The 12,355-nt window shown below is 38.3% G+C and overlaps 2 non-coding genes across 2 annotated transcripts; one reads left to right on the top strand and one right to left on the bottom strand.

Moving 5' to 3' along the window:
• Positions 1-1,343: 1,343 nt before the first annotated feature.
• Positions 1,344-1,435, bottom strand: LOC136402065 (small nucleolar RNA SNORA72). Its single transcript, XR_010750962.1, has one exon. It is a non-coding gene; the product is annotated as a small nucleolar RNA SNORA72 (small nucleolar RNA).
• A 248-nt stretch (positions 1,436-1,683) lies between these two features.
• On the top strand, positions 1,684-1,815 carry LOC136402064 (small nucleolar RNA SNORA72). Its single transcript, XR_010750961.1, has one exon. It is a non-coding gene; the product is annotated as a small nucleolar RNA SNORA72 (small nucleolar RNA).
• Positions 1,816-12,355: the final 10,540 nt, after the last annotated feature.

The raw sequence follows: 12,355 nt of genomic DNA on the forward strand, positions 1-12,355 counted from the left end.
TAACCCCTCAGCAGTTTAGCAAACCCGAATTGAATGACTTAGTAAGAGATTTGGGCCTATCAAAGAAAGCAGCTGAGTTATTAGCCTCCAGGCTTAAAGAAAAGAATGTACTTCACCGGTCAGCTAAAGTATCCCATTTCAGGAAGCATGGACTTTTTTTCCGAAGACAAACACTTTGTTTACTGTCATGATATCAGTAGTCTTCTCGGCCAGCTAGGTGTTACCACTTACAGTCCAACAGAATGGCGGCTATTTCTTGACAGTTCTAAACGGAGTCTGAAATGTGTTCTCCTACACAACGGTAATGTTTATGCAGTGGTTCTAATTGGTTATTCAACTCATCTGCGAGAAGATTATAATGACATAAAAATTGTCCTCGACTTTCTGAAGTATGAGGAGCATAACTGGATCATTTGTGTGGATCTTAAAATGGTAAATTTCCTGCTAGGACAACAGAGAGGTTTCACGAAGTATCTGTGTTTGTGGGACAGCCGAGCTCAGGAAAAACACTGGACACAGAAGGAGTGGCCAAAACATGAAGCTCTGGAAGTAGGGATGCAAAATATTGTGAATGGACCTGTAGTTAATTGAAACAGGATAATTTTTCCCCCACTTCACATCAAACTTGGCTTAATGAAGCAGTTTGTTCAGGCTTTGAATAGAGAAAGTGAATGCTTTCAACATATTATTTCTACTTTTCTTGCCTTTTCTTTTGAGAAGATAAAAGCAGGTATATTTGATGGACCTCAAATTCGAACCCTCATATGTGATGAAGAATTTGCCAGGAAGATTAATAAGGAGGAGAAAGCAGCATGGCAGTCTTTTGTGGCAGTTACAAAGAACTTCCTTGGCAAAAAAAAAAGCAGAAAACTATTAGCAGAAACAATCCTTTGAACTTCTGGTTCAAAGGATGCTGTTGGCTTTCCGCAACATTGGATGTAACATGAGTGTTAAGATTCACTTTCTGAACAGTCACCTTGATAAGTTTCCCGAAAATCTTGGTGCTGTTAGTGATGGCAGACTACTTCTGGAGCATCAAACGAGATTGTCCTCAACAAGCACAGAAATGCAAGAGCTACAAACGCAAATTTTTGCCTGAATAGAATTTAAATAAGTTTTGCGCAAATTTTGTGATTAAAATAAATGTTTTAATATGTTCTATTTTGAAATTGTAGACAAATTCTGATGCAGTCATATCTTTTAGTGTAGTAGTGTACTTACTGCATTATATAAATTATTATATTTTCACAAAGGTGATGCCCAAGAAGACATTCTACTTCATTATGTTAAACTAAATGTTGAAAATTTTTCCCATTTAAGATGCATCCTATAAATCAGACTTGGTTTATCACCAGCATTTATAAAACCAGACCTAACAAAAGAACTAGGTTTGAGCACACATACAAGATTTTAGGATGAAAACCTAAAATCTTGAATTGCAAAAAAACTGTAGCTTACAGAGAAAAACTAATGTCAGATTTGAGATGGGCACACTCGAATTAGGTAAGAACAAGTGTTTTTGTGAATGCAACAAAAATTTTGTTCCCCAGTGTAATGATAGTTTGAACTGGGGTGGTGGTGGAGGGATAGAGAGAAATGAATGGATTCCAGAAATATTTAGGAGGTAAACTTTTTAATTCAATCTTTTGAAATGCTTTCAATTGCAAGTAATAAACTGACTTACTACAAATGTTCGTGGTGCTCTGACTTTGTAATTATCAGGGCAGACTAAACATTCACTTCATTAAGACCATGTATGTGTGCTCAAACCTAGTTCTTTTGTTAGGTCTGGTTTTATAAATGCAGGTGATAAACCAAGTCTGATTTATAGGATGCATCTTAAATGGGAAACATCTGACTCTAAGTTACTTGGATCAACCTTAAAGAATGACAATTCAGCTAGCATAATAACTTGAAGATAACCACTGCTAATTCCATGACTACCAGTTGCCGTTAAGTGAATTGTAAAATTATTCCTGTTTTATTTTCTAGGGGAAAAAAACTGACATAAAATTAGAAGGAAGTTACTGGTGTATGTAACTGCAATGTGTGGAAGTAGGGTTCAGTGTAAGCAAAGCTCAGTGCAGTCTCTGGGGGACTGGTTTCTGTTTGACTCTGTTTTCCCTTCTGCCATATGCGCTTCATCATAAGGGTCTCATGCTCCCAATGTGGCTGCCAGCAGCTTCACGGCTGGCTTCTTCCTTTACATCTTATTTGAAAAAGAGAGTATGTCTTTGTTTCAGCATTCCCAGAAAATGTCCCAAGCCTCCCTCTGATTAGAACTTAAGGCTCATACCAATTCCTGAACCAGTTGTTGAGTCTAGGAAGATGGAATGCTCTGACAGACTTAGCCTAAGTCATGAGCTCTGCTGCTAGAGCCCTGGGGTCAAGCTTTCCTGAACCACGTGACTCACCAAATGGAAATGGAGACAGTTGAGAAAGGAGAAGGGAAAAATGTGTGCTGGGACCCAGCAGAAGTTTTTTTTTTCTATTAATGGATTGGTTTAGGGAGATGATGGTCATGAGTGAACTTGTGCAGTGGCCCTAGATGGGCAGAACATCAGCCCCAGATGGGGGTTGCTGGGCGAATCCCAGTCGGGGTGCATGCAGGAGTCTGTCTCTTGCCTCCCTGCCCCTCACTTAATTAAAAAAAAAGAAATGAGCTCTTCTGGTATTGCTCATTGAGATGAAGAGCAAGAAAAGAAGGTTTATGGAAGAAGATGTGTTCGCAGTGCCTGAGAGCTATCCAAGGGGAGATGTCAACTAAACAGTTGGATGGGCAAGCCTGAAGCTCAAAACAGAGGTTTTGGCTGAAGGCAGAGAATTATGTGTTGTTGACTTACCTGATCCCAAAAATTATGCTCTTAATCAGAAGGCATATTTTACATTAGCTTTAAAGTTTGTTTAATTGCCATAGCAACTCTCTGTGGCCAGGGAGCATTTAATCACATAATGGTTATATTTATATCTCACTTATAATATGTATTCTATTTATGCTTACATCTATTACTTTCCCATTTTATAGATGTGAAAACTGAGGCATACATAGAAAGGTTATATCTAAGCTCATAGAGCTAATGAAAAATAGTACTGGGATTTGAATAAAGAATGTCTGACTCTAAAGTCCTCATTCATAATCTTTGTACATTCTATTCTGCTCTTAGCTACAGAAACAGAGGGGAATGGCAGAGATGGTCACTGGGTCAGTCAGTTTCCTACACAAAGCAGAATGGTTGCTCTGATTAATTCTCAGTTCCCCAAGGGGTTTTGGTCTTCATGTCTGAACTGCTTTTGTTGTTGTTGTTGTTGTTTTGGTGTGTGTGTGACAGAGAGACAGAGAGAGAGAGAGAGACAGAGAGACAGAGAGAAACAGAGACAGAGAGACACAGAGGAAGGGAGAGAAATGAGAAGTATCAACTCTTCGTTGCAGCTCCTTAGTCGTTCATTGATTGCTTTCTCATATGTGCCTTGACCGGGGGGCTACAGAAGAGCAAGTGACCCCTTGCTCAAGCCAGCGACCTTTGGTCTCAAGCCAGTGACCATGGGGTCATGTCTATGATCCCATGCTCAAGCCAGTGACCCTGTGCTCAAGCTGGATGAGCCCTTGCTCAAGCTGGTGACCTTGAAGTTTTGAACCTGGGTCCCCTGCATCCCAGTCTGATGCTCTAGCCACTGCACCACTGCCTGGTCAGGAGGTCTGAACTGCTTTTGAGTCATCAGAGCCCCAGAGGTGAGAATTCCTGTTTGCAGTGGTCATCTTGGACAACAGCATGCCAAGTGGGGAGAGGAGCTGTTATAGTCAGATGCAAAACAACTGGGCAAACCAAATGGCACAGGCAATCACAAGTGAAATTTATAATAGGGAATTCTGGGCACCTAGAATCTTCTCTTGCCCCATTCTTGCTAAATCCTCATCCTTCCTAAGCTGCTTTTGATACCATAACAGAGCTGGGAAAGGCTGAAATGAAGGTGGATGGTTCTCTGACATTTTCCTTAAGCAAAATAGAAATGATAGTTCCTTTCTGTCAATTTGTATTACTGTGCCTCTTTGTTCCCATTAGTATGGATAATTAAGAGCTAAGGATAAACCCTCTTTTTTGTTAAAATACCCTTTTTCACTAAAACAATATCTATAGCTTTTTCCTCCCCTCTATGAATTATATAAACAAGCATGGAAAATGACCCCATACCATGCATCCAGTAAGCAAACCGCTAACCTACCCACATTATTTAGTGAGAAGATTTTTCCCCCTCTGAATCAGGCATTGATCATAATGGTCAGAATAATCCTTGGCACTTTCTCTAAGCTTGCTCATTATCATTCAATATGTTCAACAGAATTATTAAATTAAAAATAATATTATGCACCTGGTTGAGATGACAGTGAGAGATTTGGCTTCCTGTCTTTTGGTTAAGGATGAATTCAGCCCAAGGGTGTACTATGAACTTGGCAAATAGCATTATAATAGTGAGAGAATATTGCCTGGTGGGTAGCAGTCGTTGATGATTAAATTTAAGTGTGTACTGTCCACATAAAACAAATAATGCTCTTTTTTTCCTAACTTTTACTGTGAACATTCATCACTGGTGCCGAAGATGCACAGTTGCTAATTATTGTGTTTTTAACTTGTAATATACTGTAAATTTTGTATAATACTACTGTGACCTTATACAGAATGGAAAAGATGACAGGAGGCCTATAATTATTGTATGGGGAAGAAATGCCTATAATTATCTACTATTTTTAGGACCAGCATGCATGGCCTCTTAATTTACATAAGCTTTAGACATTCACACATTTTCTGTCTTTGCTTGTGGATGATAAATTTTGCTCAAATGAAATCAGAAGACATACTGTTAGATGAGTTAGCCAATTGGGAACTTGATTACAATGAACAACACAAGCTTTGGTGCCAGCTAAAATAAGGGAGCATTTATTTGGATAGGATTTGTTTAAGGCAAGATTCAAAACATTAAAAGAAACAGCACCCTATACCATATTACATTACTGGGGCCGGAGAATGTGTGATTATTTTGTAAAGAATTGGTTAAATTATCTTGTGGAAAAGCATTAACGTAACAAAGAAAAAGCCTCTAGGATATTTATCACATGTTGGGTGATTATGACAGCATGTTCTTATTAGAGATGAATATTTTGTGCTCATTAAGGTTACCCCCTTGAGTGCTCAAGGATGCAAAGTGCACTTCTGTGGAGTGTTGTAGTTCTATTGTCTTGTGAGAACTTGCTGCTGGCTGGGGGGTTTCATTCCAGGTTAAGGGGCCTCTCACTATAAAAGACGCAGCCCTGGTGGGGCCTATATCAGAGCCACTTGGCAAACAGAGCAGACGGGGGGGGGGGGGGGGGGGTTTCAGTCAAACACTCCAGCGATATATCTGCAAGAATTGAGAGTGATATTGAGACTCATCTGTGGCTCCTAGTGTGGGATAGCCGGTGGGAAAGGTGGGTGATAGGTCACTGAGAAGTCTATAGATGAGCCCTATTGAAGGAAATTCAACACACAGGATTCTAAACTGAAAGTCTAGGCAAACTCATACTCAAGCTACCTACCTTATAAAGGTATTTTTCACTATAAAAATAATTAAAAGCGACTTCCCTCAAAGTAGCAAGTTTTCCTGAAGCACATAATATGTAAATGTTTTTGTTTTATTTGCTTTTTAGAAATGATTATTACTTTTATTAGCTTATTGGAAATCACACATATGCATTACAATTTAAAAGGTTGCATAAAACCATCAAAAAACATCTTCGGAAATATGTAACTTTACTTCAACTCCTCCCCCACCTCATATTTTTAAAGCTAAGGCACTACATAAAAACAAGTTGAAGTTTCAATTGGTTGTTTCATTTATTGAAATTTTTAATGATCATGTGATAGATAATTCTAAATGATGAAGAGTTGGCAGGCTTTTTAGATATACAACTTGTCCAAGTGCTCATAGCTCATAAATACTTGAGTTAGTCAATCTATAGTTGAAAAAAATAAAAATGCTTTTTTTAAAAGCCATAATCACAATATTGTTGCATTTAAAATTTAAAAACATTCTTTACTAGCAGTGTGTATATGTTGTCTGAAAGAGTGCATGATGATGAAGCCTTGGGGAAGTGTCATCTGGGGTGGCCTTTGACAGTGCGGTCTGGGGAGAGCACGTGAGTCTGGACTCAGTTGGACTTCAGGCCCAGTCTTCTACTTTTTTTTTTTTTTTTAAGGAAGAGAGTGAAATAGACAGGTGTGGAGAGAGGGGATGAGAAGCATCAACTCATAGTTGCTTTGACTTAGGTTATCCATTGATTGCCTCTTGTATGTGCCTCGACTGAGCTGAATCAGTGTCCCCTTGCTCAAACCAACAACCTTGGGCTTTTCATGCCACTGAAAGCGGGTGAGCTTTGGGATCATATGGACAATTCCCCTGCTCAAGCCAGTGACCTGGCACTGATGAGCCTGCATTCAGAGCCAGAGACCTCCGGGTTTCAGACTGGGGACCTCAGCATTTCAGTTGACACTTTATCTGCTGCACCACCACCAGTCAGACCTTCTTCTACTTTTTGTTTTCATCAGAATTCCCTCAGTTTCTATAAAATAGCACCTGCCTTAGCATTCTCACAAGGTTATTGTCAGAATTAGCAGTCCAATAGGAAGCTGCGATTACAGACAAGAACTTGGCAGGCAAACAGAGATCAGTGTGCAGGGTCCCCACTATTGACTCTCTGAGCTTGTGAAGTCATCTGTAAAACGACAATAATACTTGACTCTCAGGGTTGTGATAATAATAACATGATAAGTAAACCTTCAGTAAAAGGTTTGTATTATTTTTATGAGAAATTACTTTGGTAAATTAGACTACTATACAAACTTATTATTTTTAAAAGTAATGTTTTCCATGTCTTTTATATGCTCAGTCTTTGAAACTGTCTTCCTCTTCCAGGTGCTTTAGAAGTGATTAAAATGATGGAATTACTGTTTTAGTTCTTGCCAGTTGGGGCTCCTCACTGTCAGGAGGCCAGTCTGGTTGACCTGCTCTCCCTGGGCCTGGCAGCAGCTGAGCACTGGCTGGAGGGGAGGCCCTGGATGAACAGTGTTCTGGCAGCCAGAACATTAACACTCACTCTTGAGCCAGAAGGTAGGTGTTAATGTCTCTAACTGGATTCCTAGCGGCAGGGATATTTAACACCTTCCTAGGAACCAGGCAATCTCTTTTTAAACCTAATTTGGCAGGTAAAAGGGGAAGAAAGCATTTCTAGTTGAGCACTTGAGAAAGTACAGGAAGCTCTGTGCCAGTTATTATAGGAGGAACCCTAAGTGGAGAAAGGGTCTTCTTCAATGGGGTTGTCTGGAGAGTGGCCCTAGCGGGTTTGTCCCCAACCAACCTCACCCAGTATGGGCCAGTGGGGATGTTATGAAAGTAGTGGTTCTAGGAGTAGATAAAGATGTAGGAAGTTCAGAACAGATTAGAAATCCATGTCTCAATACATCCTGAAATAAGATACTTTGACCAGCAGGGCTACCTGAGTGATTCTGTTCCCAGAAGGACCAGGAGTTCCTTTCTGGGAGGCCAGATGTAGACAAGAGGGACTCAGAGGAACCAATTCCTCAGGACAAAGAATAAGGAGTAAAATGCCTCAACCAGGTTGCCCTTTGAAGCTGAACACAACTAGCTTGGGGTCATTTTGGAGGCTGCTACAGATGTCTTAGCCAAAACGTTCATGGTGGAAGTTAGGCAACTCCAAGAATTAATAACAACTTTTTTTTTTTTCTGGTCAGGGTTTGACTGACAGCAGTGATGAATTTGACAGAGACAGCTTGAAACGTGCTTGCTTCCTCTCCAAAGCTGAGGCCAATTTGCATAACAAGAGAAAAAAGGCCAAAGTAAACAACTTCTCTTTAGACTTTCCAAGATCTGTTTCTCTGGATGACATTGCAAGAACTCTATGATACCACCTCACCCTGGAGTGAACCTAAACTCTGAGGATCCTTTCAACAGCCAAAAAGGATCACCTCTTTGAAATATGACAGCTCCCTAGAATGACTTTCTCATTTAAATTACATGGATATAAGAGGAGCCCAGGCCAGAAGGTGAAGCAGAGCAAACTCACACTCTTTGACTACAAAAGAAAATGCGTATTTTTTTTTTTATTTATAATAAATTTTTTATTAATGGTAATGGGATGACATTAATAAATCAGGGTACATATATTCAAAGAAAACATGTCTAGGTTATTTTGTCATTAAATTATGTTGCAAACCCCTCGCCCAAAGTCAGACTGTCCTCCGCCACCCTCTATCTAGTTCTCTGTGCCCCTCCCCCTCCCCCTACCTCTCTCCCTCCCTCCCTCCCATGTCCTCCCTCCCCCCACCCTTGGTAACCACCACACTCTTGTCCATGTCTCTTAGTCTCATTTTTATGTTCCACCAATGTATGGAACCATGTAGTTCTTGTTTTTTTCTGATTTACTTATTTCACTCCTTATAATGTTATCAAGATCCCACCATTTTGCTGTAAATGATCTGATGTCATCATTTCTTATGGCTGAGTAGTATTCCATAGTGTATATGTGCCACATCTTCTTTATCCAGTCTTCTATTGAAGGGCTTTTTGGTTGTTTCCATGTCTTGGCCACTGTGAACAGTGCTGCAATGAACATGGGGCTACATGTGTCTTCACGTATCAATGTTTCTGAGGTTTTGGGGTATATACCCAGTAGAGGGATTGCTGGGTCATAAGGTAGTTCTATTTGCAGTTTTTTGAGGAACCACCATACTTTCCTCCATAATGGTTGTACTACTTTACATTCCCACCAACAGTGAATGAGGGTTCCTTTTTCTCCACAGCCTCTCCAACATTTGCTATTACCCGTCTTGTTGATAATAGCTAATCTAACATGAGTGAGGTGGTATCTCATTGTAGTTTTGATTTGCATTTCTCTAATAACTAATGAAGCTGAGCATCTTTTCATATATCTGTTGGCCATTTGTATCTCTTCCTGGGAGAAGTGTCTGTTCATGTCCTCTTCCCATTTTTTATTGGATTGTTTGTTTGTTTGTTGTTGAGTTTTATGAGTTCTTTGTAAATTTTGGATATTAGGCCCTTATCTGAGCTGTTTTTGAAAATATCATTTCCCATTTAGATGGCTGTCTGTTTATTTTGATATCAGTTTCTCTTGCTGAGCAGAAACTTTTTATTCTGATGTAGTCCCATTCATTTATCTTTGCCTTCACTTCTCTTGCCATTGGAGTCAAGTTCATAAAATGTTCTTTAAAACCCAGGTCCATGATTTTAGTACCTATGTCTTCTTCTATGTACTTTATTGTTTCAGGTCTTATATTTAGGTCTTTGATCCATTTTGAATTAATTTTAGTACACGGGGACAGGCTGTAGTCGAGTTTCATTCTTTTGCATGTGGCTTTCCAGTTTTCCCAACACCATTTGTTGAAGAGGCTTTCTTTTCTCCATTGTGTGTTGTTGGCCCCTTTATCAAAGATTATTTGACCATATATATGTGGTTTTATTTCTGGGCTTTCTATTCTGTTCCATTGGTCTGAGTGTCTATTTTTCTGCCAATACCATGCTGTTTTGATTATCGTGGCCCTATAATATAGTTTAAAGTCAGGTATTGTAATGCCCCCAGCTTCATTCTTTTTCCTTAGGATTGTTTTGGCTATTCGGGGTTTTTTATAGTTCCATATAAATCTGCTGATTTTTTGTTCCATTTCTTTAAAAAATCTCATAGGGATTTTGATGGGAATTGCATTAAATTTGTATATTGCTTTGGGTAATATGGCCATTTTGATTATATTTATTCTTCCTATCCAAGAACAAGGAATATTTTTCCATCTCATTGTATCTTTTTCGATTTCTCTTAACAATGCTTTGTAATTTTCATTATATAGGTCCTTTACGTTCTTTGTTATGTTTATTCCTAGGTATTTTATTTTTTTTGTTGCAATCGTGAAGGGGATTATTTTTTTGAGTTCGTTTTCTAACACTTCATTGTTGGCATATAGAAAGGCTATGGACTTTTGTATGTTAATTTTGTATCCTGCGACCTTACTGTATTGGTTTATTGTTTCTAATAATCTTTTTGTGGAGTCCTTCGGGTTTTCGATGTATAGGATCATATCATCAGCAAAAAGTGATACCTTTACTTCTTCTTTTCCGATATGGATGCCTTTTATTTCTTTGTCTTGTCTGATTGCTCTGGCCAGAACTTCTAGCACCACGTTAAATAAGAGTGGAGAGAGTGGACAACCCTGTCTTGTTCCTGATTTAAGGTAGAAAGTCCTCAGTTTTATGCCGTTTAATAGGATGTTGGCTGATGGTTTATCATATATGGCCTTTATCATGTTGAGATATTTTCCTTCTATACCCATTTTGTTGAGAGTCTTAAACATAAAATTGTGTTGTATTTTATCAAAAGCCTTTTCTGCATCTATTGATAAGATCATGTGGTTTTTGTTCTTTGTTTTGTTGATATGGTGTATTACGTTAACCGTTTTACGTATGTTGAACCATCCTTGAGATTCTGGGATGAATCCCACTTGATCATGATGTATTATTTTTTTAATATGTTGTTGTATTCGGTTTGCCAGTATTTTGTTTAGTATTTTAGCATCTGTATTCATTAGAGATATTGGTCTGTAGTTTTCTTTCTTTGTGCCATCCTTGCCAGGTTTTGGTATGAGGGTTATGTTGGCCTCATAAAATGTGTTTGGAAGTATTGCTTCTTCTTCAATTTTTTGGAAGACTTTGAGTAGAATAGGAACCAAGTCTTCTTTGAATGTTTGATAGAATTCACTAGTATAACCGTCTGGGCCTGGACTTTTATTTTTGGGGAGGTTTTTAATAGTTTTTTCTATTTCCTCCCTGCTGATTGGTCTGTTTAGGCTTTCTGCTTCTTCATGACTCAGTCTAGGAAGGTTGTATTGTTCTAGGAATTTATCCATTTCTTCTAGATTGTTGTATTTGGTGGCATATAATTTTTCATAGTATTCTACAATAATTCTTTGTATATCTATGATGTCTGTGGTGATCTCTCCTCTTTCATTTTGGATTTTATTTATTTGAGTCCTGTGCCTTTTTTCCTTGGTGAGTCTTGCCAAGGGTTTGTCAATTTTGTTGATCTTTTCAAAGAACCAGCTCCTTATTTTATTGATTTTTTCTATAGTTTTTCTGTTCTCTATTTCATTTATTTCTGCTCTGATTTTTATTATCTCCTTTCTTCGGCTGGTTTTGGGTTGTCTTTGTTCTTCTTTTTCTAGTTCCTTAAGGTGTGAAGTTAAGTGGTTTACTTCGGCTCTCTCTTGTTTGTTCATATAGGCCTGAAGTGATATGAACTTTCCTCTTATTACTGCTTTTGCTGCATCCCAGAGATTCTGATATGTCGTATTTTCATTTTCATTTGTCTGTATATATCTTTTGATCTCTGCGCTTATTTCTTCTTTGACCCATTCATTTTTTAGAAGTATGTTGTTTAGTTTCCACATTTTTGTGGGTTTTCCCCCCTCTTTTTTGCAGTTGAATTCTAGTTTCAAGGCTTTATGATCAGAAAATATGCTTGGTACAATTTCAATTTTTCTAAATTTGCTGATATTGTCTTTGTGGCCCAACATATGGTCAATTCTTGAGAATGTTCCATGTACACTAGAGAAAAATGTATACTCTGTCGCTTTGGGATGAAGTGTCCTGTAGATGTCTATCATATCCAGGTGTTCTAGTATTTCGTTTAAGGCCACTATATCTTTATTGATTCTCTGTTTGGATGACCGATCTAGAGCCGTCAGCGGTGTATTGAGGTCTCCAAGTATGATTGTATTTTTGTTAGTTTTTGTTTTAAGGTCAATAAGTAGCTGTCTTATATATTTTGGTGCTCCTTGGTTTGGTGCATATATATTAAGGATTGTTATGTCTTCTTGATTCAACTTCCCCTTAATCATTATGAAATGACCATTTTTGTCTCTGAGTACTTTTTCTGTCTTGTAGTCAGCATTATTAGATATGAGTATTGCTACACCTGCTTTTTTTTGGGTGTTGTTTGCTTGGAGTATTGTTTTCCAGCCTTTCACTTTGAATTTGTTTTTATCCTTGTTGCTTAGATGTGTTTCTTGTAGGCAGCATATAGTTGGATTTTCTTTTTTAATCCATTCTGCTACTCTGTGTCTTTTTATTGGTAAGTTTAATCCATTTACATTTAGTGTAATTATTGACACTTGTGGGTTCCCTACTGCCATTTTATAAATTGCTTTCTGTTAGTTTTGTATCTAGTTTGATTCTTCTCTTTTGTTTTTCTATCATTTGTTTTTGTTTGTTTGTGTTCCATACTTCTTTCCTCTGTTGCTAC

This window comes from Saccopteryx leptura, chromosome 3 (assembly GCF_036850995.1).
Source record: "Saccopteryx leptura isolate mSacLep1 chromosome 3, mSacLep1_pri_phased_curated, whole genome shotgun sequence".
NCBI lineage: Eukaryota > Metazoa > Chordata > Mammalia > Chiroptera > Emballonuridae > Saccopteryx > Saccopteryx leptura.